The sequence below is a fragment of the Rousettus aegyptiacus genome, unplaced genomic scaffold (genome assembly GCF_014176215.1).
Source record: "Rousettus aegyptiacus isolate mRouAeg1 unplaced genomic scaffold, mRouAeg1.p scaffold_m13_p_5, whole genome shotgun sequence".
NCBI lineage: Eukaryota > Metazoa > Chordata > Mammalia > Chiroptera > Pteropodidae > Rousettus > Rousettus aegyptiacus.
Genome location: NW_023416308.1, coordinates 114,687,232 through 114,701,315, shown reverse-complemented (window position 1 = coordinate 114,701,315; position 14,084 = coordinate 114,687,232). Strand labels below are relative to the sequence as shown.

Sequence of the window (14,084 nt, the reverse complement as noted above, 5' to 3'; positions counted from 1 at the left end):
CCATCTCTGCGTCCCGCCTCCTCTTCCTTCCCCACCTCAGTGAAGATTTCTGGTTTCTTTTCCTGCTCTTGTCTATTTTTTTTTTTTTTTTTTTTTTTTGTGCCTAGCAGAAGGGCTTGTATAGAGGTGTGGACGTCAGGAGAACTGGGGTCACCTTTTGCCTGGCTAGTCGTGTGACTCTACCGATCTCTGGTCCCTTCAGGACCTTAGATTTCTCATCTGAGAAAGGAGGGACCAGGCTGGTTTGATCTCCAGGAGATACTTTGGCCTGACACCCCACGGTTCTCACAACTCCTTCCTGTGCAGGGGTGGGGGACCTCTCTGCCCCTGGGGGAACAGTCAGGTCAGGAGAGGCACACGGTGCGAGAGTAGGTCTCGGGCAGGGGGCAGACCGGGGAAGCTGGACTCTCCTCCAGAGCGCCTGACTCAGTTCCTTGTGGTCTGCCTTCGTTTTTTTGTTTTTGTTTTTTTTTTTCATTTGAAGTGTTGTGAAACCCGAGAGCTGCGCCCGCACCCACTTCCGACCCCGAGGACATTTGCGGTGCGCCCCGACACCAGGCCGACGCTGGCTGGCGTGTTTTGGCGATCATCTTCCTCACCCGTGAGCAGGGACACCCCTGCTCCGTGTCCTCGTGCGGGGTTTTCAGGGGACGGAATAACCGACCACGCGGCTCGTCCTGGACCGTCACGGTGTTAGCACCGAAGTCCCCTCGTCCGAGGAGACCCTCGGTCCCCGCCACTCGTTTTGGCATTCCGTGCCAGCGCCCGGCTGACTTCCTTAGTGGGGACGGGCCGTGGTTAAAGGAGCCAGCAGGGCAGCGAGCCTCAGAGGAGCCGAGGGGGCTGGCAGAGGTGGATTCCGGGGTCCCAGTCGGGAGAGCCTGATTTGGCAGACCTGGCGTGGGGACTAGGAGTTCGCGTGAGGCCGCCCGCTGAGCCCGGGGCAGGGGGTTCAGGCTCCACACCTGGAGCGTCGCAGGTTGCGCTCGGGGCAGCGGCGGAGGGAGAGCCAGGCGGGGACCTCGCCGACTCTGATGTAACTCCGTGCTCACAGAGCTCGGCTTTGCTCATGAGAAGGCAGATTTGGGGAGCCTGCAGGGAGGGGCGGCCTTGCCCTGCAGCTTACATCCGACTCCCCTGTCTCAGAACCACCCCTGCGCCTTCTGCTGCATGGAGTGACCTCTCTGGTGAGGTGACCAAGGGCGACGGTCTCTCAGGCCCTTGCGGCTCTGACCCGCAGGCGCGGGGCGGTGAGGGAGCAGCCCCGCTCCTGATCTTGGTGACAACTGTCATTTCTGTCGCTTACAAGCTAAGCCTTTTTCTAAGGTGAATCGATGGACTAGAGTCCTTAAGGACACTTAGTTATAGAGGTGATTTGGACAGGACCTGGAGGTGGCCTATGTTAGTCACTGGGCTCGGCTGCCAGAGGACAGAGTGACGGAGGTGTCCGTCAGAGGGGAAATAAGTGGAAAGATGGCTCCGCAGGCCTTCGGGCGAGGCGGGGTGGCAGTGGAGGGACTCGAAGTCGGCAGGCTCCTGGGATGGCGTGCCCCCACCGAGGGAGAGCGGCCTCCACGGCAGCCGGAGCTATGGGGCCACGCATCACAGCTGGCCGGGGGTCATCCATCGGGCTTCTCCAGCTGGTCTTCGAGCCTGGCCACGGGGGCTCAGTCCATTCGGGCCACCGTGACAGAACACCACAGACCGGGTGGCTTAGAAGCAACAGGACGTTGTTCCTCCTGGTTCTGGAAGCTGTAAGTGTGAGGCTGGGGCACCAGCATGGCCGGCTTCCGGCCAGAGTTCTCTTCCGGGTTGCAGACTGCTGACCCCTCTGTGCCCACACAGCAGACAAAGGACAGGGAATTCTCTGGGGTCCCTTATATAAGGACACTGACCCCATCATGAGGGCGGAGCCCTCTCACGAAGGCTCCCCCTCCTAATGCCATTGCATTGGGGGGTTAGGATTTCAACTGATGGACTTTTGGGGGAGACGCCAACATTCAGCCCATCGCAGGGCCCTTCCAGGGACTGGCACCCTGAGTACCCCCAGGAGTGTGGTGTGACGGCTGAGAGCTACCTGCCTGGGTTGAAACCCTATCTCAGTCATTTATCAGCTGGGTGACCTTGGGCGAGTCATTAACCTCTCCGAGCCTCAGTTTTTCTACTTATAAAATGGGGTAACGGTGTTCCCTGTGTCGTGAGAATTGAATGAGATAAGCATGTAAACTGCTTAGCTCAGTCCCTGACTTGTAATCGGTTTTAACCTTTATTATTATTGCTGTTATTGTTGTTGTTGTTGTTGTTGTTATTATTATTATTATTATTATTACCAGAGACAGAAAATGGCAAAAGCCAGGGAGGAGGTCTGTCTTAATGTGCGTGGGCCGCCGTAACGAAACACCACGGACTGGGCGGCTTCGGCGACGGCAAATTATTTTCTCACAGTTGTGGAGGCCGGAAGCCCAGGATCGAGGTGCGGGCAGGTTGGCTTCGTCTGAGGCCGCTCTCCGTGGTTTGCAGATGGCCGCCTTCTCGCTCCGTCCGCGCGTGGCCTTTCTCTGTGTGCGTGCATCTCTGGCGTCTCTTTGGGTGTCCGACTTTCCTCTCCCGGCCGCATTGGATTAGGGCCCGCCTCGGTGGCTTCATTTTAACGTAATCGTCTTTTTACAAGGCCCTGTCTTTAAATACGTCACATTCCGAGGTGATGGTGGTTAGGGCTTCAACACATGAATTTTGAGAGAGAGAGAGAGAGACACGATTCAGTCCGCAACCGGGGCCGACCTCAGGGCCAGGATCTCTGAGGGTCAGACAGAAAAGGCCTTTCTTAGGGAGCCAGAAACAAAAACGGGGCCCGAGCATGTCTGGGGGACAGTGGGCCCTGCCGTGGCTGTCCAGGTGTCCTGCCCCATCGGACCTGGCCACGGAGCCGAGTGCAGCATGCTTAGCTCTACGGTCGATGGCTGGGTTTGCCTCGGCCCCGGCCTGGCGGGTGTGGGTGAGATCCGCTCCGTGGGTGGAGTGAGGAGGTGAGTGTGGGAACTCCCGGAGGGGAAAAGCAGATGGTGGCTCCAGAAGAGGCCTGAAGGTCACATCTCTGAGGACTAGGGGGCAGGGAGAGGGGGCGGGGGGCACAAAACAGAAGGCAGCGTTTTGAGGCGGCACCGGACCAACCCCCGGCCCGGCCCTTTAAGCTTCACGAGACTCTCGTTCCCCTTCGGCTGGTCAGGAAACGCTTTCAAAGGGACCGACGTGACAAGTGTTCCGTGTAGGTTTCAGGCCATCTGGGGCCTTCCGGTGGCTCCGGTGGTTGCATTTCCTTATGAAATGCAAATCTGAGCCTTCAGCAGAGAACCAGGTGGCCAGGGCGTGTGCCCTCAACCTCTCAGAGCCCTCGAAGGACAGGGCGCGAGCTGGGCAGGGGGCCGGGCACTTCGGTTCACTCTCAATCCCAGGACGAGCGTGTGAAGGTCCCTGGTCAAGGCCCCTCAGTTCCTTTCTCCACGTCCTCCCCTTCTCCTCGTCCCGCCCCCCGGCCCCCGCCACCCTTCTCCTCCACGAAGATCTCCCTGAGCTTCTTTGTGGACCTGCCCATTGTCCTGACAGGACTGTCCCTGTAGCCCCTGACGGCCTGGGTCCCTGGACTTGACATCTCTTTACCCCCCATTTTGCTCTGGCTAAAGGAGGGGTCCCAAAATGGCATTGGGGAGAATGTTGCCAGAGTGAGGGTCAGCCGTTCCGCCGGTCACCACGGAACGTTCCGGGTCCTTCGCCTTCGTCTCCAGGCCGTCTTGGTTTCAGCTTCTCATTCACATCTCGTGTCGTTGCTGAAATGGCTTGGTGTTGGAAAGCCTCCGTGTTCACGGCCCCCCTGTGCTGGGGGTCAGAGGTGGCGTGCTTTTGAAGCTCGTGGCAGCCTCGGCATCGACTTAGAGCCTCCGGCCGTGCACATGACGGAGCGTGTCTAGACTCGGTCTTCTCATCGAGATGTGTTCCTGGAGCGGAGCCCCCCCTAAATCCACACCTACGATTCGAGCTACGCCTCAGAGTGTCCTCAAGTCACCACTGCCCCCGGGTGAACCGAACCCCCCCGAGAGCTCCCTCAGCCCCGGGACCTTCTCGGAAGGCAGTGGCACCGTGCCAAGTTGGGTCCAGCATTCAAACACTGGCTCTTGCCCTGGACGAGCTGGGTCTCCCGGGGTGTTTCTGAGCTTCCGTGCCCTCATTCGTGAGCTGCCACGTGCCTGAACACATTACGTCGTCAAAAAATGATGGTCGAGCCTTATTCTTCTTCTTGTTACCGCTCATTCCACTTTCTCAACCCAAACGGTGTTGCGTGTCGCGGTTTTCCCTAGAGCGAGGATGAGGTACAGGAAATGCCCCGGGGGCCCCTGTGGCTATCGGGGAAGCTCGTCAGTGACAAGTTGGACGAGAGCAATAAAGACCAGCTGGAAGGCATCGCCTGATGAAAGATAAATCGGAACGGTGGGATAAGGTGGACGCGGGTTTGACACACCTTCAGCCCTCCTTATGACACGGCCAGGTGAAGCCGCTTTCCCTCAGGAGACGCAGTCCCTAGGTGCGGCTGGGCCTGGACACGGGACACCCCTGGGCCGTTAGACTTTGTTTTCGGGCGGCCGAGGGGCATAGAGTTTTCACACGCTTGCTTCTTGCGAAATTTGCGGTCACACCTTTTATGACCTCACACGTCCCAGTGCGGGAGCCCCAGGGGGGCTCAACCTCGGGGTGCAGGGATGGTCGAAGACACCTCCGTCGTCCCCCCAGCACGGGAAGCGCCAAAGAGGAACGTGGCAGGCACTGTGACGGTCCCACGCGGCAGTCGGTCACTGGGTGACTGCTCCGACAGTGCCTTCCCACCTTCCCCGCCCCCCGACATAGCGGCAGCTGGGAAGAAACTCCGGATCCACCGGGTCTGGTCTGCCGATCCACCGGCGCGCAGAAGCATAGCGCCCTGAACGCAGACAATGCGATGGGACGGGCCGGGTGGCATCGGGGCGGGACTTCCTGCTCCGGAGGGGGGCTGGCTGCGTCCGGTTCCAGTTCCCCCACATAGGTAGGCTGCTGTTCCTTAGCCTCGGTTTTCCCCTCGCTGAAGCCACGTCCCTCGCAGTATTGCTGCAAGGACGAGATCGTAACGGTGAAATGCCGGGCAGGTGAGGAGCACTCCGCAAATGTCGTCTGTTGTTCTTACTCTCTTCCAAGTGGGATTCGTCATCTGCCCACAGGCTTCTCCAGAATATGTCGTCTGTGCCGTCCATCCTGTGAAATTATTTATTTTTTCTTTTTTTTGAGACTCAAGTCTCTGAGAGAATCTTGTTAATAAGCGACCATTCCGAGCAGTCCAGGCGCTGGCTGGGCGAGGGCCCGGGATGGGCCCCGGCTGAGTGTCTGTGGGTGGGGAGGGCCCCAGGACAGACGGCAGGCCGGGGACGGCCTTTCCCTGACTCGGCATTTTGCCCTGGGTCTGTGTTCTTCAAGCACATGTGTTACTGGTTTTCTTTAGACCGAAGTCTTGCTTCCAGGATTGTTCTGAAGTGTTAGTGGAGAGGAGATGAGTTGAGACCTGCCCTTGGCACACGGAGGTGACACCACCGAGCTCCAGCTGGAAGGGTCAGCCCGAGATGACGACTCTTCTCGGAATCTTGAACAGAGTTCCCTATCAGCCCACCCATGACCGCCTTTTAAAAACGTGATGACGAGCGTTTGATATTTACTTTGGTCAGCATCTGTGGAGTGTCTGCCGCGTGCCAGGTGTCCAGAATGAAAATGGAGCAACGTCCCAGTCTGGTGGCTCTCGGCCCTCCCTGCTCACAGCCCTCATCTCCTGCCTGCCTGCTGGAGAAGGGCGAGGAGCGTGCTTTGGGCAGGGACGCGGCAAGGGCAGAGGCTCAGACATGTAGCAACGCCTGATACCTACAGCGGGCGAGTTGCACCGTGTGGCTAGAGTTGGAGTGTGCGTGGGTGAGCCGGATGGCGAGACCAGGGGGTCCTTATCTTTAGGGAGCCGGAGCCATCGGAGGTATTCACACAGGGGAATGACACGAGCTGACGTTTGTCTTTTATCATAGTCATAATAGCAGCATCACCACGATCAGCATCGAGCACCTTCTTTGTGCGAGAGCGTGAACAGGAGTTATCTCATGTAATCCCATTTGGCAGTTGAGGCTGGGAGAGTCCACAAAGCCCAATCACGCAGCAGCCGAGCTGGGACAAACCCATGTCCACCCAGCCCCAAAGCCGGTGCTATGATCTGCTCCTCCAACCTCCCTGAACCTCAGTCTCCTCATCTATAAAACCTACCTCGAAGGGTTGCTTTAGTAAACTGGGGAATACATTTCAAGTGCTTGGCACGTTGTCAACATTAGCCGGGGCTATTTTCGTGATCGTTGCTGTTACGTTTTAGAGAGTGCCCCCTGGCATGGCAGGTGTTGGGTGGCACCTTCAAGTCCGAAACCATGCGTGCCGGCATGAGTCAGCTGGGCTCATAAAGCCACCCCACCAGGGCAGGTGCTGCAAAGGCATCTGCTCGCGGCTGCGGTTGCTGACTCGGGCACCCGGTTCTCTCTCTGTCGCCGGGGCCTCTCCGCCTTAGGCCAAGGCAACCCCGTCCCCGCCTGGCATTGTTCCGCGATGCTTCTCTGAGGCTGCCTCCTCCCGTGCTCTCTGGTTTTGGTTTTGGTGGCAGAATGGAGGATGAATGGGAGGGACAGAAGACCGGGAGGCTGTTGGAAATCTCCGGGACAGGCAGGTCGAGGCTGGGAGAATGCCGGCCGTGGGAGTGAAGACAGACGACCGTTTTAAGAAATATTTTGAATTTGGAACTGATAGAATGTGACAATCTAATACCACGAGGAGAAGAGAGATGGAGAAGTGAAAAATAAAGGATATTTCCAACTCGAACGACCTCATGGTCCTGTCTTGTTTATCTTGTTTCAACTTTGTCTCCCCCACTAGAGTTTCAACTCTGCAAGGGCGGCCCCGCACATGAAAGGTGCCGACAAGGTGTTTGTTGACTTAATGAACAGGCAGACGATGAAGGTGTGCACGGAGGGCCAGGAGAACAGTGATATTTATGGAGACTTGAGAATAAGGGACGAGAAGGTAGTGTCGGTGACCAAGAAAGGAGGGACGTTTTGGTTGGGGGTGCTCTTGGACAGGTAACCGCAAAGCCGTCCAGTGGCGTGAGGTTGACGAGAGGATTATTTTCCTCATAGTCGGGGTGTTCAGCAGCAAACCTCTCTGGTCAACGCCACTGAGGTCTTCTTGGCCTTCGCCCAGCTTCAAGTGTCACGTTCTCAAAGGACCGAGTTCCAAGGCAGGAAACAGGGAGCATGCGGGGCAGACATCCCCACACGTCTCCCTCTTGTGGGTGAGGGGTGAGGTGGTGGCGGAGGGACCGCCCTCGGAAGACCACGCCAGTCTTCTTCACCTCTGTCCCACGGGTCAGAAGGGGCACATGCCTTCTTCCCTCGGACCAGGCCTGTGTCCATTTTTCTGAAATAAAAGAATCTCTTTCTTGTCCCCGGAACAATGTCGGAGTTCTGCCAGCTAAGGAGAAGGGGAATGGGTTTTTGAGCAAGCGATGAACAGTTGCACAAGGGAGAGTTTTGTTTTGGTTTTTTCTTTTTTTTTTTCCCCCTCCGTTGGGTGAATTGATGCAGAGAGGTCACACGGGATGGGTCTTGAGAAGTGGCTGCTGGATTTGACACTTAGAGACTATGTGTGGCCCTGGGGAAGGCAGTTCTCATAAAGTGGCCGGGCTGGGCGGGCCTTAAGAATGACAAGAAGACGCTCAGGAGAGGAAGGTAGACTGCGAGGCAGTTTGATGTTAAAGGTTGAGCGGAGAGGCGGGACAATCCCTGGGTACAGGAGTCGGACGTTAGGAAGTCTGTATTTTCATTTCGGGGCTGACCGAAAGATGTTTTAGGCTGAGCAAAAGAAGCCAGCAGGAGAGAGAGGGCGAAGATTTGGAAGCAAAATGGGATAGAAGCTTCGGGGTGGGATCAAGTGCCAGAGGGGGGTGGCTGTTACTGGTGGTGACAGGTGGGAGGCTTTTCTGAGGGGGCTGGTTGCCTTCTGAGGCAGCAGGAAAGGGGGGCAGGATGGTGAAGACGCCCCGCAGCCAGCCGAGCAGGGCCAAAGATCCCTCTCACTTCTTTTGTGTGACAATGGGCTCATTTAGAGACTGAATCCATGACCTTGACCTTCCCATCGACCTTTGTTTTTACCTTCTGGTGTAACAGACTGACAGAGCGGACCACATTTGTGTGGCCAACCACTGGAAAGCCCAAGGACAAAGCCAGATCCTAGGGTTCTCTCGTTCAGATGGCCCAGCCACCAGGGACATGGCCGGGGGCTATTGCATGATGCAAACCCAAGGCTGCAGGCCACTTACCAGAGCTGTCAGATGTGGCCGTTGATGGGCAGCCGGGGGATGGGGGAGGAGGGAGGGGCAGAGCCCTGAGCTGGGCCGAGAGGACTTGGGTTCCAGGTTCAGGTCTACCACTTACAAGCCTGTGGCCGCGTCTGCAGAGGGCTGGGTGGTGGCGGCTCATCTCCTCCCTCCACTGCCCGCAGTTATAAGATGTGCCGGCTGCTCCTCCGAGGGCGTTAGGACGATGGCTCCTTGCCTTCTCCCCTCCCCTCCTGAGGGGAAACAGTGTACTCCTTCACCATTAGCTCGAGTCCCTCACTTCTGGCATCTTTTCTCCTTTGTTTTGGAGAACGATGGCGTAGGGCCCAGCTCGTAGGAGTGGGAGCCAAACCTTTCTCTATTTATTCAGATTGTAGCTATGGATGCAGCAAAAAGCAAACAGAAGTTTGACTAGATATATGAGCCCGATAGTCCACACTTAAAGCTGGTGTCTACTGACGTAGGAGGCAGAAAACACAACATTGTGTTAAAATGAGTAACAGCCCCAACAGAAAAAGAAAGCATGCATTTTTAAGAAAAAGTTCTTAGCAGGAATGTCCTGACGCTAAATTAATAAGCCTGACACTAGCTCTGTGTGTCTCCTCCTCAGAGCTCCTTCCTGTCCGTCCACATCACATGTGCCATCTAGCAGGGTGCAAGTTCTGAAGGGGACACATCTCCTCTTAGGTCGCCCTCTTTCCCTGGCACGTGGGGTACGGCTTTGACCTAAGGAAGGCTCCGGGCTTGTCTCCTGGAATCGTTGGGGGAGGTTGCTGTTGCTAAGAATTGAGGAGGGTCATTTGGTCCCGTCCAAGCTGCCCCAGTCCGGTCAGTGCTGCCCACTGGCCGGGTGGCCTGGACCTCACGCGATAGCTCTGGGAATTCAGCGAGTCGAAGTGTTTAGCAGAGTGCCCCAACGGGCTCAGGCACTCAGTCCGGACAGAATGCCGGTGGCTGGCCCGCATTGCGCCTTTTGGGGAGGAAGCCCCAGATGCACCTCTGCCCTCAGGAATCAGCATCTAGCTGGAGAAAGAAGATGGACTCTGGGAGTCAATCGAGAACAAGTGAGGTCTCAGGCACGGCCCTTGGCCGCAGCGCCCTGCGGGAGGCCCAGCAGCTGCTGGGTGGGGCCCGCTGTCGGCCCTCGCTCGCTCGCTCTCCCGGCGGCCGTGGCAGCGAGAGGAGAGAGTCTGGCGTTCACTGTGCTTGTTTCTAATTTCCTTCTGCTTTCCATCCTCTTCAGAGAGAACAATGTCCTGAACAAGGCCCTGGCTTCCTCCGCGGGCGCCCACCCAACTGCGGGAAGGTGGCCCCTGAGAGAGGACAATGGCCCGGCAGGCAGATGGTGTTTGGTTCCTGTCCTCCGAAAATCGGGGCACAGTGGGATTTGGCGGCCCGTTTGAATCCCAGCCTCTTTGTTGTTCCATCCCTGGGCCTTGGAAGCGAGTTCCCCCCAGTCTCATTAATGAGTATTATTTTTAAACTGTCCCTATTTGTCAAGGAAGGACAGTCCTTTCTGTACCGCCAGGGTTCTTCTGCGGCTGGATGGGCGGAGGGGACCCTAGAACCCACGGGACTCCCTGGAGATTCTGGAGCCAAGAGGCTGCCCCATGCCACTGCGCCCCCAGGAGGAGGGGGGCAGGGCAGTCTTGGGGCCCTGAGCACATCGGTAGGCTGCCGAGCGCCCCGGGATGGCAGCTCTCCAGCCAGTGCCTCGTAAGGCCAGCTGGGGCCAAAAGGCCCAGGACAGTGTCCAAGGACCGGGGTGGGGTTTCCTCATTCCTTTCTGTCTTCACACTTGGCCTCTTCCTTGTGGATTTCAGTACATTTATCAGCCTTGTTTCTCTCTCATCACCAGAAAGCAGGGAGAACTCCAAAGCGAGTGACCTGTGTGTGTGACAGGGCCCGCGAGGGCTGAGGGGCTATTTGCCCAGGATCTTCAAGTCTATAGGGTTTTATTGAGAAAGATGCTATGAGAATGGCAGGTGGGAATAAGAGGAGTGAGGGGCGACACGGCCCCGAAAGGGGCTCTGGCGGGGTCCTTAAGATACGAGGAACCTGGAGCAGGGTTGCCCATGTTTAAGTCACTCGAGTGCCATCATCACAATTTCTGTCACCTCCATATACCACCCGCGTCCTATTTGTTTAACAGTTCTCTTTACATAAATTTATTTTAAAAACCTTACCTTCAGTTAAAGACATATATTTATGCCACTACCATAAATGGAACCTGGCATTTTTCTAATACTCATTGAAGCAAGTTCATAACTGTTAAAATAAAAATAGTCATCATGCATCACTAAAATCTTGAATGCTACCCGGAGCTTTGTGTATATTCGTGGCGTAGGTTTTTACATGCAAGGGGGTCTCCAGCGTGGCTGATGGTGACGTTGGGGGTGAACTCGATGCCGGCAAGACGTAAGAAGCAGTGTGATTTGTGCTGACTGCGACCCCACCGGAGATGCTCCAGGGGGAGCACTCTGGCTCCTGGAGCGGTGTTCCCCAGCTTTGTACCAACATTTCCAACACGGGAGAATGACGGTGTCTCCTCCACTCCAGGGCTGGATGAAGGTGGACTTGAGTTCGTATATTTATCAGGCATTTGAAACAGCGTCTAGTGTATGGTAGGCACTCAACAAGTGTTAACTCCCACCAGAACTTGGGAGATTCTGGCTGAGAGCTCTCAGCTGCCCTGGGGAGGGGTGGAGGGGTCCCCTTACCTGCCTGCTTGGAGACAGGACCAGGACAGACAAGGTCCCCAAGCTCCCCCCTGCTCGCCTTAGACCTCCGCTGCTCTCTGACTCTTCCATTGGCACAAGTGTGGCCAGGTGGCACGGACACCATTTTGCCCATGATTATAGGATTAAAGGAAGACGTAGTCACGGCGTTAGTCATCATGAGACATCCTCGTTGGGATCGGTGGTCCTCTCTGTCTGCCGGAGGCTCCGGAATGGGCTCCCGGGGACAGACACTCGTGCGCTTGCCGGACCTGGGTCTGCTGCTCCGTCTGAGTAGCCCCGGCTTGTTTCTGGAATGGGACTCATGGCTTGGAGGAAGAAAAGAGCTGTGGGAAGCAATCTCAGGTTCCTGGTGGGACTGGAAATTCTGCCTCAGGCCCTGGAATTTTGGCTTCCTGTTTGGCCTGGCACTTGTCCCCTCCCCCGCCCCCGACTCCCCCTTACCTCCATATTTGGCTCTGAAATATCCTCTCCCTCCCCCCTTTCGGGATTCATTTCCTCATCTGTAAAATGAGGAGGTTGCACTAGATAGTATCCGAGGCCCCTTTAACCTTGAGAAACTATATGATTCGCCTCCAAGCCACCCCCTCAGGCCTCTTGATTGACAGGAGGAGAAAGGTAGGAAGGAAAAGACAAGCAGGGAGAACTGCGCATCCTACTGTGCGCGGGACAGGCCCCGAGACACACAATCGTCCCTTCCAAAATGCCGAGGTTGAGAAAGCCAGCCTTAGGGCTGGAGAGACAGAGGGGGAAGAAAAGATTTAAAAGGCCAATGCATAATAAATGCCCGACAGATGATAAAGGGTTAGACGAATGATAATGAAAGGGAGAATTCAGGGAGCAAAGAAAATGCACAGGGAAAGTTATCACAGAGGGAGAGAAGAACCCTCTAGGATGGGGAAGGTTGATTTTGCAAAGCGATCGGATCTGGCGTCGTTAGAGTAAGCCAGCGCGGGGGCTTGCTAGCCGCCCCCCACCTCGCCCGTGCCTCCTTCCCGGTTCACTTTGAAAGATGTCACCTCTCAGGGGCTTCCCCTACAGAATGTCATCCGTGCAGTCAGTCAGCAACGGTGCCTCCCGGTGCCACAAGGTGCCCTTGGGATAACAGGCTGGTGGTCCAGAGACCGAGGTGGTCGTTACCACGTGAGCGTTACCACGTGAGCCGGTCATCGTCAGTTTTCCCATGAGACCTTTGCTCCTTATCGACATAACGAATCTGTCATCTCCAGCTCTAGAGGAAGAAACTACGAAAGCAAGAGTCAAAGAAATTAACAAAGAGAGAATGTCTTCATGATCTTGGGGGTAGGCAAAAATATCTGAAACAGAACGCCAAAAGCACTAACCGTGGAAGATAACACATAGACCCGCCAGCGTGGCTAGAATGAAACGAGTGACAATACCAAGTGTCCTTGTCTCCAAACCCGAAACACCCCGAAACCCCCATCGACAGATTAGAGAAATAAATTCCGGTATATTTATACGATCGAGTGCTATGTACACGATAGGTTGCACATTGTCCGATTCCATTAATATGAAGTTCAAGAAGAGGCAAAGCGAAAATAGGGTGAGTCGAATCCTGGTTTCATCTGGTGGGGGTGTGGACTGAGAAGGTAGACGAAGGAAGCTTTCGGGGTGTTAGAAATATTCTATATCTGGACTAAGGGATGGTGAGGTAAGTACATTTATATGAGAATGATTATCGAGCCGTGCACTTAAGATGAGTACATTTTATGTACTTTACTGTGAATATGCTATAGTTTGATTAAAAAGTGAAAAGAAATGCAGATTTTCATGTCCAAGAGAAGTAATAATAACAACAATCTATCGACTATGTGCCAGGTGTTTTAGATAGATTATTTCACTTAATCCATCCAAACCATCCCATCACTCAGGTGTTACTCGTTTTATAGATGGGGGAACTGAGGCTTAGAGGGGTGAACCAGCTCGTCCGAGCCCCATGGCTGGTAACGGGAGGAGCGGGGACCTGATGCCTCGATGCGCGCTCTTACGATTGGCCGTGGCGTCTCAGAGGGATTCGTGGTGCAGCCACGAGGCTTTCCGTTTCGCCCGTTACGTCCCCCAAGCACAGAAGTCTGAGATGCCGTGTTCGTAAAGAGAACGTCGTCACGGATCCTGACGCTCCCGGAACTCGAGTCCCTCCAACCTTCTTAAAAATAATAAAAAACACAGAAGGGGGAATGCACCCCATCGTGGTTTCCTACCCGCGCCGTTCATCTCAAGTTTTCTGTGTTGTACATTCTCTGGGAGGGTTGAGTATCGAAGACTGAATATTGAGAATGTTGAGTGTCGGTGATCGCAGTCCATGTTGTGAGCCAAGTTCGAACTCCAGCTCTGCTCCTCTTGAGCTGTGAGGCTCTTGGGAAGTTGCTTAAGTTCTCAAAACCTTTGTTTCTTTGTCTGTAAACAGAGGACCGTGGTACTTACCCTACAGTTAGCATGCGAGGGTTCAGTGGGGTCGGACGTGAGAAGCGCCCAGCTCAGCGTCAGAGCCTCAGAGCCGTAGCAAGGGCTCAGGAAAGGCTAACGTCGAAATTCAAAGCTTTTCACTCTGCCGATGATGCCCGGTTCCTTCCAGGCCTCTGGAAGGCACAGCCTCTTTCTCTTCTAAACCATTCGACACACATTCGAAAACACAGTTATGCTAATGATTTCTCTACAAAGCAGAGAGAGATACTGAAGGAAGGGCAGAACGTCAGCTTTAGCCAGGGAGCTGGGAGGTCACTCTCAACTGGACTGGTCAGCAGGAGGGTATTATGTATGTGTGGACCATTGAGAAGGGGGAGGATTTAGTCACAGAGGGAGGACCAGGAAAGTCATTCTAAGTTGGGGGGGTGGTCCAGGTGTTACCTAGAAGGCAAAACTCGACCCTCCCCCACTCTTTAGTTACCCCCTAC

The 14,084-nt window shown here is 55.3% G+C and overlaps 1 long non-coding RNA gene across 1 annotated transcript in view; it reads left to right on the top strand.

Moving 5' to 3' along the window:
- Positions 1-14,084, top strand: part of LOC107501570 — a 42,520-nt gene that overhangs the window by 27,083 nt on the left and 1,353 nt on the right. The gene's annotated exons all lie outside the window — the stretch shown is intronic.